This window comes from Gymnoscopelus braueri (assembly GCF_963280865.1).
Source record: "Gymnoscopelus braueri genome assembly, chromosome: 5".
In the NCBI taxonomy this organism is placed as follows: Eukaryota; Metazoa; Chordata; class Actinopteri; order Myctophiformes; family Myctophidae; genus Gymnoscopelus; species Gymnoscopelus braueri.
In genome coordinates this window covers 239,071-252,228 of record NC_137606.1, presented here as the reverse complement: position 1 = coordinate 252,228, position 13,158 = coordinate 239,071, and positions in this window count along the sequence as shown.

Sequence of the window (13,158 nt, the reverse complement as noted above, 5' to 3'; positions counted from 1 at the left end):
CAGGTAGACGCTACGGTATACATCACACAGCTTAGATCTTTGGATTAAATCGGAGAGCAGACCTGTGCAAACTTGGTGATGTAAAAATATATATGTATATATATGTAGTGTAAGAATTGTACGTTCATGCAACGTCAACGTACATTGTTTCTTGTGTCTGGGTAGCTCAGTTGGAAGAGCTCTTGACTCTGGACCATTCTGTCATGGGATCAAATCCTCATCTCAGCATATGAGCAATCTGGCTCCCTGGGGTATAGATTCATCTGTTCTTTGCTGTTGCTACCCTTTGAATGGCCATGGTCATTGACAATGCATTGGACGGTTTAATATTAAAAAGAACTATAAAACATTTCAAAGTAAAAGTACAAGCATACGTGTCCACAGTAAGCTGTTTTTTATTTTACAGTTTGATTGGAGCTTCTAAGTGGAAGTATGTAGGAGGAGTAGGGTGCCAAAGTGTTTAAGAGAATATAATCTATAAATAGTGAGGATATCTATAGTGTGCTCGCTGCTGCTGCTGCAGCAAGCACACAATAATATAATCTGTACATTGATATGATACTATAGGATACCAGGTAAACAATGAACCTAGCATCTGTCTAGACAACATGCTATCTAAATAACATTCTGTACATTTGAAACTATAGGATAACTTAGGACTTCAAATCTATACACACATTACAAATGACTAATTACTAATTACAATTACAAACAAGACAACATAAAGAGAACCTTCTTTTTCAGGTGAAGGATTCATCCAATCAAGAGAGAGAACTGGAACTGAAACAATATAAAATCTAAACCAACAAATCCTGATTGGATGAAATTGGTATCCCACCTGAAAATGTATTTCTGTTTACTAAACAGCTGGAGAGACATGGAGACCTCTGTTACTGAACATCAAACACTCTATAGCAATGATCACTATCACAATATAGAGCTATTTAACACTGTTACTGAACACCAAGCACTCTATAGCAATGATCACTATCACAATATAGAGCTATTTAACACTGTTACTGAACAAACACTCTGTATCAATGATTACCATCACACTATAAAGCTAATTCACACTGTTACTGAACAAACACTCTATAGCAATAATTACTATCACAATATAGAGCTATTTAACACTGTTACTGAACAAACACTCTATAGCAATGATTACTATCACAATATAGAGCTATGTAACACTGTTACTGAACAAACACTCTATAGCAATGATTACTATCACAATATAGAGCTATTTAACACTGTTACTGAACAAACACTCTATAGTAATGATTACTATCACAATAAAGATCTTTAACTCTGTAACAAAAAACCTTCTGTTTTAACCCCCCCAATTGCACCTTTAAATATGTATATATTTGCAGAAACATACATTATACTGTAAATCAATATAAGTTCCCTGTTCTCTGTGTTTTGTCTCTGTCAGGTGGAAACCCTACATGTCCAACTGTTGCTTTTCAGGAAACGGTTGTATAAAACAATACAAAAATAACCTGCGTCCAATGTAGTTATTATTTAGTCACAAGCTCTTGATAATCCTTTTCATTGGTTCAATATTTATAAAACAAGCTTGAGGCGTTGTGAGCTTGTAAATCGGCTATTTTCCTACTTTTGTGTGACACATAGCATTACAAAGTAGGACATAAGAGAAGGTTTCCACCATGACAGCGATGATTAACCCATTAAGACCGGGAACTAGGGGTGTAACGATACATTTTAACAACGATTCGATACGTATCACGATACTTGGTTGTCGATACGATACATGAACGATACAGGTTAATTTAGAACGATACGATATGTTTCGATTCAGTGATTTAGTCGATACGATACATGAACGATACAGGACAGGTTAATTTAGAACGATACGATTCGATTCAATGACTTAAAATCGATATAGTAACTATTTATTTACCCAAAAATTCTGTGTGAAAAATAAATACCTGGATACTGGATATAAATCCCTCTTTCTCTTTTTTTCTTCTTAAAAGTACTTAGTTTGATATAATTGATTATTTGCATTGCAGAACGATTCGATACGATTATTTGCATTGCAAAACGATTCGATACGATACAAAGTCAAACGATACGATATTTAGCTGTTTGCATATCGATATAGTAGATCGTTGAAAATTCAAAACGATGCATCGATGCAGTTACTGTATCGTTACGGGCCTACCGGGAACGCATCTGCGCCCTTTTTAGATTTATTTGGGCTATTCAAAAATAGCAGATCTACAAGCTCATAGTGTGGCACCGAGTGCCACGTTATGAGCTTGTAGATTTGCTATTTCTTTAGAAAAATCCTGAAAATGTGTGCAAATCTTTCAAAATATTTTTTACATTTCTAACTCAAATCTTTGCTTCTGGGGGATTCTACAAATGTCTTTTAAATCCTGTTGCTATAATCAGTGATTCTCAAACGTTTTCATGTCAAGGACCACCCGAAATGATATGTATTTGGCAGTGGACCCCCATCTCAAATTATGTTGTTCAAGCAAAGATTTGAGTTACAAATGTTCGCTTTATGAAAATATATATTATTCAAAGATTTGCACACATTTTCAAGATTTTTCCAAAAAATAGCAGATCTAACATGCTCATGTGAGCTCATATGAGCTTGTATATCTGCTAAAATAATAATACTACTAGCCAAAGAAATCTAAAAGGACAGCGATGCGTTCCCGGATTGAATGGGTCAAGTTGTGCTGGCTCACCCGTAGCAGATAACTTCCTCTGGCTTGGAGGTGAAGCTCAGGTCAGGATAGAATGGAACCCAATGGATGGGAAACAAACCGCCCAGGACCAAGTCACCTGGCTTCACAAGACACACAACAGGGTTATAATTATAGTTGTATCTATGTATCATGATTCTAACCATAGATCTGCAACAGGGGGTCCGGGACCCCACCCTAAGGGGGGTCCTCCGAGTTACTACAAGGGGGAGACACAAGGGGTAACCACTTGAACCCTGGCATCCCTGTTCGGGGGGGGGGCATTTGCTGAACATTAGCAGATCTACAAGCTGACAACCTTGTGAGATTATAGAGCTGCTATGTAAGCTTGTAGATCTGCTATTTTCGGCAAAGAGGTTTGGTGTAGAGAGAAAAACGAGCAAACCAAGTATAGGGCCAAAGATCATGCGAATACTAATGTAAAGCACATTTCAACAACGAGGCAATTCAATGTGCTTTGAATTACATAACATCAAGTAAAGGAAACACAATAATACAATTATACAATGACATTAGGATGCATAAAACAACATAAATGCAAATGGACAGATACGGTTACAGTGCAGAAGAGAAAAGAAAAGAGAAAAAGAAAAGTAACTCAATCAAAGACATTGGCAAACAGAAATGTCTTTAGTTGTGTTTTCAAATAAATAAGAGTGGCAGTTGTTTTCAGGAAAGGACAAAAGGGGGGACAGACAGGGACAGAGCAAACAGAAAAAAACACGTCAAAGATTAGTCAAGACATTTCATACATTACATAAACCTAAAACATATACTATACATACCTTTTGAAATCTGTTGACACCAAAGTGGGCCTGTATGTCACAGGAAGACCAAGCTAAGAAGGAGAAAACACAGAAGAAAGCAAGTGTATTATAGCTCAGACATTTTTCATTGGGGTTTCCATTTTGACTGTGTTTATCGAGTTCAATTTCGTTTCAATATCATTTTTTAAATGGGTAGTGAGTTTATATGTTTAAAATAGGTAGTGAGTTCATATGTTTAAAATAGGTAGTGAGTTTATATGTTTAAAATAGGTAGTGAGTTTATATGTCGGCTATGTTTTCCCAGCACATTCTTTACATCGCCCCAGACTACCCCACACGTAAAAATGAAAAATGATCAAACTCGGGACTCAAGATATGTAATGAATTAACCACTTAAGCTCCTTTTCAAATAGTGAAAATAGCCGATATCTCACAATAATAGTAGGCTATTAAAAGACTTAAACAAAATAAATAAACTAACAAACCCACTTTAAAAATGGTATTAAATGTAAATAAAATTAAAATTAAAACCTAATGAGAAATGCTAAACATGAATAATAACCTTGTACATCAGAGAATGAACATAACAACATGCATGTCAAGAACAGGTGTGTGTGTGGAAGCATCTTCATGTCTCTGACTCCCTCCTCCCTCCTCCCCTCTCCTAAACGCTTTGTCCAGCGGTGGGGTTTATACCACTGCTGTGATGTGCACGCACGCACACACACACACACACACACACACACACACACACACACACACACACACACACACACACACACACACACACACACACACACACACACACACACACACACACACACACACACGCCAGTGCTGTGCCACAGAGCTATCCTCTGTGCCACCCGCATTACGTCATGTGGTGGACGGTAACTATAAGTACATTTACTTGAGTATTGCACTTAAGTATATTTGTTTGGAGTATTGGTTTTATTCGTAGGCACATAATGACTTTAACATCGCTATATTTTAAATAGAAATATTGTACTTTTGACTCCACTAGATTTCTATGGAAGTTACTCTTGCTACCCAAACATACCAAAGATATATTATGAAATAACCTATTAAGCCCTATCTCAAATATTGTGAAAATAGCTGATCTACACGTTCACATACAATCTTTTCATATAATATTTGCATTTGTCCAACACAAATATTCTCTTCTGATGGGGGGTCCACGGTCAAATACATATCATTTTGGGGGTTCCTGGCACGAAAACAGTTAGCTAACTACTGATTGAGAAGGCATGTGTAGAATAGGCCTTGGCCGATCTTAATGGGTTAAAAAACTAAAAATCTTGAGAAAGTATTAAAAAAAAGAGAAAAAAAAGGTTATTATGCTTTAATGCACTGCTTCTCAACATTGAGTCTAATTTTACGCTCAAAAAGCATAAAATAGAGACAAAGTTTTACTTAAAGTGTGAATGGTTAAAGGAGCACTTCACAGATTTTCAACCCATCTTCATATAACTGCTCCTCACTAAAGCTCATTATAATAATTATGTTACCATTTCTGTCTACTCACTCTGTGTCTCAGAGGACAGTCCAGCAGCTTAAGTAATTTGTTTTGGAAGAATCGTTCACTTTGTGATACAAGCACCAAATTTTCTTCTGGACCTACTTTTTCCCAAAAGCCTGTTAGCCCAGCAAAAAAATATAATATGGCTGCTGGCGAAAGACATTTTATGTGGTTTTTGACCTGGATTGTGATTGGATAATCCAATGTTGATTATTCCAAATCAACATTCAATCCATGTTGATTATTTTGGCATCGGAATATAGTGTCGGAATAAAATGTCTTTCAGCCATTTTGGAATTTTATTTTTGAAATAAATATTTTTTTTGTGCGAGGGGGAGGGGAGTGTTCTGCATGCATGCACTGCTATTAAAAGGTGCCTTTTGAATACTTATTCACTTTGCGCATTTACTTTGACTATATACTTTGTGGGATTATGCATCTGTTTAATAAAGGTATTCATTTTACACTTCTGATGATCTCCTCAAATAAACAATTAAAATCAGAGTGTCTGATTAAGCGAGTCATTGAAGCGTGTGTTGTTTAATTAAGTGTTATTGTTATTCTTTCAACCTCGTGCTGTTTAAACATCCTCTAAGGACTGAGTTGATTAAAAAACTTGTTAATTAAAAAAAACATGTTAATACAATAACAAAAAATGAATTAAGATGTTTGTGTCGCTGCCTGTACAGATGACATCACTCACCTTAGGGTCCGCCGTCCAAACCAGATGGACCCTTTACGGGTCCATTTGGTTCCATTTGTACACTCTCAAAGTTGAATTAACACTGAGGATTCTCTAGTGCAGACTGGGGGTCCCAAAGTGAAAGGAAATGGTATCAAATGACGGTCCCGTGGTCTAATTCATATCGTTGCTGTCCGGTGGATACCTTGTATCTCCAAAACAAAAAATTGTTAAAATAGCCAATCCACAAGCTCACAGCGTGTCACATGGTCACACGTGAGCTTGTAGATCTTAGATATGCTATTTTCACTACTTTTGCCCAACACTCTTGTATGGTGAAGTGGGCCATTTATTTAGGGAGAGAAAAAATAAACACATTAATAACGTGAAATGTGGAGATTCTGCCCGACACGACAGATATAAAACTTGTGGGCTGAGAATCACTGCCTTGATGTCAAAGGAACCACAATAGTTATTGTCTCCGCCAGGCCGAAAGGCATGGCGAGAGAGTATGTTTTCGGCCCTGTCCGTCCGTCCGTCCGTCCTGTCTGTGTGTTAGCAGCTAATCTCCGGCACCGTTGGCCCGGTCGCTCCGAAACTGTGCACACACACTCCCTGGATGCCAATTCAGAACATCTGCCCCAATTATTTCACATGGGCCTGTTATAGCGCCACCAGGAGGCCGATTTGTGCAAACCCATTTTTTTACATTACTCCTACAGATTTTATCCAAACATCATGCAAATCGGTACACAGTATCTCTATAGTCATGTGATCAACACGAATCTGTCCGATTTCCCATATTCCATCCTCATTGCCTATGGTTGGCTTCCAAAGTTTGCAGGATTGGTCCGTTTTGAACAAAAAGCCTCAAACTATGCACGCAGCTTGTGATTTCCGTGAATTTTCACACGCACATTCCCACTCGGCCGAGGAAGAAATGCCACCCTTTTCACATTGGCCTGTTATAGCGCCACCAGCAGGTCTAATTTAGCAAAACACATTTTTGGAACAAAATGCCTCAAATCATGAATGCAGTGTCTGATTGTCGTGAAAGATCTAACAATAAATGGCACCCTTTTCACATTGGCCTATTATAGCGCCACCAGGAGGCCAGAATAACGTACCTGACCTGGCGGAGACCTGTGCTCCGAGGAGCACTTTTTCTAGTTTATTTATGTATTTAGTTAACTAGTTTGAATGATTGATGTACTTTATTTAGTAAGACATGAGAAACAGTACATGGAAGTACAATTCACAATACAAGGTCTACTAAACTGGATTGTTTAAAATGAGTCCCCACGCACACAAATCATGATGAGCACACAAATCATGATGAATAGTTAGTTAGTTAGTCATTAGCTCTGTCTCAATTCAGAGGGTGCAACCTTCAAAGTGCAGCCCTAGGTGGGTACCTCCAGGGGGCACTGCCCCCTGGAGGGCGCGTAGAGCACAGATTCTGCCTGTGAAATGGGACAGCCCTCCGAGCCAGTTGAGTCGAGTGAACCCGAGTGAAACCAAAAAAAGCTGCCCGGCGGCCATTGTTTTCCTCTGCAATAATTTAATAACATCTAAAACGCTCTCAAACTTCTTTTTTGTGGCACGGAATTTACTTTTAAGATATTTTAGGAGAGCATTAAGTTGTTTAAACTTCATATATGTGGTGACACTATGTAAAAATAATAATTCAGAGAACCGCCACGTCTGGGGCGGCCAGTGAAACTCATGTAGTCGTTTAAAGTAGCCTGTTTTTGGCCTGACTCTTCCAAATGTCCCGTTGCTCCTACGGTTGTCTGTGGAACGAACTTGATGAGATTGACAGACCCACTTACATCTAGCCCATTGGTTCTCAAAGTGGGGTCTGGGGACCCCCAGGGGTCCTCGGCAAAATTAGTTAATTAATATAGCGTCACAATAATTTTAACCACTTTAACCATATTTTATACATTGGCTATTCAAAAATAGCAGATATACAAGCTCATAGCTTGAGCTTTTAGATCTACTATTTGTAGATCTGCTATTTTTGAATTTGTGCAAATCTTTGAATATATATGTTGCTAAGCAAACATTTGTCACTAAAATCTTTGCTTCTGGGGGTCAGAGGAACAACATATTTTGAGATGGGGGTCCGCAGCCAAATACATATCATTTTGCCCCCAAAATGATATGAAAAAGTTTGAGAACCACTGCTCTAGCTTATTTGTTCATAAGGCCATGTTATTTATCGTGGTTGATTCCGCGCTCTTTATTGTTATAATATTCATTCAATTAATTATGTTCTGGTTTTGTCATAACGGTCTGATGTCCGACGTAACCTATACTGTGTGACTTTTGATGGGTTAGTCCTATGCATTCTGAAGCACAAGATGACATAAATACCTACCTACCTTTTTAACAAAGCTTTTTGTTGTTGTTGCGCGTAACATGTTTTAATGTGATGTTTTATTGTCTTTTTCTACCCAAATGTAAAGTGCATTATAAATAAAATCTATTATTATTATTATTAGGCGTATTATTACGCCGTTAATATATGAATATGATTTAATGGAGTGTCCTGACTCCTTGCAGAGACTGTGCTGATAGGAAGGATACCTGCATTTATTCACTTCAGAATGAGAAATGCTTGTTTTACATTTGTAGCTTATCATCTGCTTTTAGATTTGTATAACTCTGCTGCTTCTTCTGCTGGCTACTTCCACCAATATTCCCGCCTCTCGACTACAGCCCACCAGCGTGTCGTCCGAACCCCGCTGGCCCGCTTAATTTCATTCCTGTACCCTAGTTTGACTTTATTTAGCTCAAAATGGATTTTGAAATTATTATTTTTTATTTCATACTTTATCTTCTTATTGAAGAGATGGAGATGCAATACCACCGCCAGAGTCGCCGGCGTGTGTTGTATCTCAGGCTGTGAATGACCAGGACAAGTAAGTTAAGGTTAATTTGTGTATACTTTACAGCCAGCTAACAACAGCTAGCTAGTTTTCATATAAGTTTATATTATATAGGCCTACTTTTATATTTAAAATAACCACAGGCACACACACTGTAAAGTGAGTGTTAATTCAGCTCTGAGAGAAATTCATATGCTATAGCCTACTCTCAGTTACAAATGAATAAATTTAACACACAGTATTTTACTCAGAGGTGTAAAGTAACTAAGTACTTAGTTAGTGCTGTACTTTTGTGCTGTACTTTTACAATTGAGATATTTTTTACTTTACTGGAGTATTTCCAATTTTCAGTACTTCTACTCCACTACAATTATTTGAAAACTTTAGTTACAAGTTACTTTGTAGATTTTGATTATTATTACAAAACATACATTAGCCCTATTACATTATGGCCATTTGGAAATAGCAGATGTACAAGCTCACAATGTATCGCAAAGCATTGTGAGCTTATAGATCTGCTATTTTCAAAAGATTTGTATAGATTTGAAAGCTTGTGAAAAAGAAAGTATTTCTACATTGCAGTATTGATACTTTTTCTTAAGTAAGAAATGTGAGTACTTTTTTCCACCTCTGATTTGACTGTGTAATCTTCAATAAAAAATCTTACAATGCTGTCACTCAGTTAAAACTGGTTGAGTAGATACAGACCAACCTAATTCTTCTCATTCTTTCACTAACTCAGCCAAGACCCCCGTACTCCCGGGTCAACCTGCATGTCCCTGTCCTGGTCAGGTTTTTTAATGGTGCGGACACACGGCCTGATTTTCGGCTGAGCAGGGAGGCTTTGGCTGTGTTCGATATGCCTCGTTCCACTGTCCACCGCGTTGTCCACAGGGTCACAAGGGAGGTGGTGGCCATCCGCCACAGGGTCATCCACTTCCCAAATACTCCTGAAGACCTGGAGGCAGTGACCCTTGGGTTTGCAAGGCTGGCTGGACATGCTGCCTTTGGAAGAACAGCTGGAGCAATCGACGGCTGCCATGTCCGTATAACACCACCGATCGGCCCTGATCATCAGTGCTACCAGAACAGGAAACTGTTCTCCTCCATCATCCAGCAGGCAGTCTGCAATCATCAGGGCCGCTTGAAATGAAATGAAAGAAAACACGAAACAACTATCCTAAAAAACGGACTAAATAGTTATAAAAACAATAAATTCCGACGCGATGGGCTTTTTAAATGGTGGCTTCTCAGGCTGGCTCAGGCTGGCTCTGGCTCAGTTCGTGTTGCATTGTGGGACTCGGCTATCCACCGAAGTGCTCGAAGCGTCCATCGGGTGTATGCTTAGAAACGGGGGAAAATAAGGCACATTCAAAGGGTACTTGGCGCGCCCCTGTGACGTCCTCGCACTTCAAACGCGCACTTCGCAGGGCTCAACCCCCGAATTGAGAAAGAGCTAGTGTCTCTGCCAGACCGAAGGCTTGGCCGAGACTATATATATTTTGCCTCCTGTTAGACAGGGCAAAAACTACAAAAACCTGATTAACGGGTGTATCAAACTTCTCTCAGTTGTTCCTAATACGATTTTTCACGTAGAATCCATTTCTGCTTGGGACATTTTTGTATCGCGCATAGTTAATGAGACAATTTGCATATTTGATTAAACTAGCAGAAATAACGAGTAGAGGTCATCCAACTTGTGTTTTGGTGGTTTTCTGGTAAAATAATGAACATTTTATCTCATTCAGGTGTAAGGACCTTTACAGTGTAACTATTGGGCATGTTTATGGTAGCTAATTAGCATATATTATGCATATGTAACGACTCAAAGCAAACGCATGGTCATTTTCTGTTCAGTGTTATTCCAAGTACAAATTTTTACAAATATTATTATTCCTGTACATTTGACCACTACTGAAGCAGTAAATATCCCAATAAACTGCTCTTTGTTCATGTTTTGAGCTAATATGACCATACAAATAGTTTCTGTATATCAATTATTATTGACTCCTAGACTATATTTCTGGAAAACAATGGTCACTACCAAATGTTTCTCAGTTTCTATAGGTCATTTCTCCAGTAGAATCCATTTCTGCTTAGGACATTTTGTTTAATGAGATAATTATGTTGATTATGTGGGTAGGAGACGGAGTAATGTCTTTAGGGTACCAGATATTAAAATTGTTAAAAAATATAATGTGTATATAAAATGTGTTTTAGATAAGATATTGCAGATCAATCATGCAAATTAGATACATCTTTACATTTGCCACCCTCTCCTACTGGCAAGAATGTGCCAGTGCAGCCAAAGAGTGCAGGCATGAGCGGGATACAGGCAGCAATGACTCAGCATTGGGAATCACACTGGTAGCGCACCACCTAAAGGAGGTGCCATGCTACCTTGCCACAATGGAAATGGGCCTATCAACATCTACTGCCTCCAGGTTGAAATAGGGGCTCAAACTCAATAGCTTGTCTGACTGACAATGAAACATCTGCCCACCTTGCCTTTGGAAGGACAGACGTTACAGGCACAGACAATCCTCAGACCAGAGGAGCATTTGGCCAGTCTGCCTTCGAGGATAGCAATTGTCCAGTAGATGGAGGAGAAAAGTAGAGCATAGGAGCCTATGGCACCAAGCTGCATGGACTAATTCAATGCAGCTATTACAATTTGCGTCATGTCTGTCCATGAGGAATTGGTGCCCGAAGCCTTTGTTCAAGGACTCCTTCCTGGCCGTTTTAGAGAGCATATCCATGCCCCATTGCCCCAATACCCTCAAAGAAGGGTATTGGTATTGGTATAAGAGTCCATACTACATGTTACCATGTTGACTGACCCTGCCTACATCAGACAAGCCAAGTGGGGGGGGGGGGGGGGTGTGATGATGGGGACAGTGAAGAGCCATTACAGCAGGTGTCTCCCATCAATCACAAGAGACACTGGAAAGACAGAAAAAAGTCCTATGCTCTGGCTGCTACCAATGTTGAGAACCGGGGCACATAGTCATTGCAATGAAAGTCATAGGTCAGTCTCCTGGAACATTGGATGGCTGTGCAGCTTCCTGGACCTGGTATATTATCGCCTGTTCGTGCGGAAATTTGCAGTCAACACCAGCTCCTTACACAGGCTGACACATTGGGACGAGGCATGCAACACTGGTGCCTTACATCAGCTATGGAAGCATAGGCGGCGGGTAATGAAGGCTACGGTAGGCTAAGCCTTCCCAAATGTTATGCTGGAAAAAAATTGAAATTGTGCAAATTGTATATAACTAGAAGTTCTGCCCGCTACGCGGGCAGAATTCTAGTACCCCCCCCCCCCCTACCCCCCCCAAAGAAAATGTCGTTTGGGGGTACAAAATCATGGGATAAAAAAAAACCCAGAGGGTCTCACCCCCCCCCCCCTTAGGGGTCCCTGTCTCCAGGCCATGACCTACAGACACTGCGAAGGAAAACTGTGAAGCCACAGCCACGCATGCAAAATGTTGCACATGAACTCTGCAGCCGCACTGAGGCGCTCCAACACAAACACTCTGACATTAAGCTTCACACAATAAACATCAGCAGCACACACAAACATTCACCACAATGACAAACAAATTACGTCTGTGCAAAAATAAGCAAGGGCTCGCTTATTTTGGGGTTCAAAAATCGTGGGATAAAAATTTCCCCCAAAAACGTTTTTAAATTTTTAACAGCGCATCGCCTCCTGCCGTCCTTCCTCTCTCTCCATCTCTGTGTCTCTCTCTCTCTCTCTCCCCTCTGGCCCTCTCTCTCTCCCTGTCTTCCTCTCTCTCTCTCTCTCTCTCTTTCCCTCCCTCCCTCTCTTCCTCTCTCTCTCTCTCCCTCTATGTCTCTCTGTCTCTCTCTGTCCGTCAGCGAAAATTCTGTCGCTGTGTTTGGCTAACTATTCTCTCTCTCCCACCCTCCCTCTCTCTCCCTGTGTGCGCGCATGGCTGTCCCCCCCGCCCCACCCCCACCACACTGACGCAACGGGACTGTTGACATGGCCATGCCCAAAATAGGTTGACTTATTCGGATACATGCGTGTGACTGGCCACCCCTGCCGGTTCTCTGAATTTTTATTTTTAAATAGGCTCTGTCATGAATAATTGAGCACACATATGAAGTGAAACAACTAAATTCTATCCAAACGATATGTTATAAGTAAATTCCGTGCCTCAGAGAAGAAGTTTGAGAGCGTTTTATAAGCTAAAGTAAGAAATGAAGGCACTCGCACCCTGACTCGCACAAAACAATGGCTGCCGTTCGTCTTTTGTCGGCTGCACTCGGAGCCATTCGGGCTCACTCGAACTCGCCACCTGATTGGCCAGCTTTTGCTGTCAATCACAGAACGATGAGCGACGTTGCCATGTCCAGGTTTTGTAAGCGTGAAGTGGGTGTAAATTGGTTAGAGAAAGTGCGTCGACGCATGCGCAGTGGGCAGCTTTGTGTGTTAGGTTGCTTGTTGCTCGCTTAGGTTGCTTGTTGCTCGCGCACGATCTGGCAACAGCGGGTTTTTTGC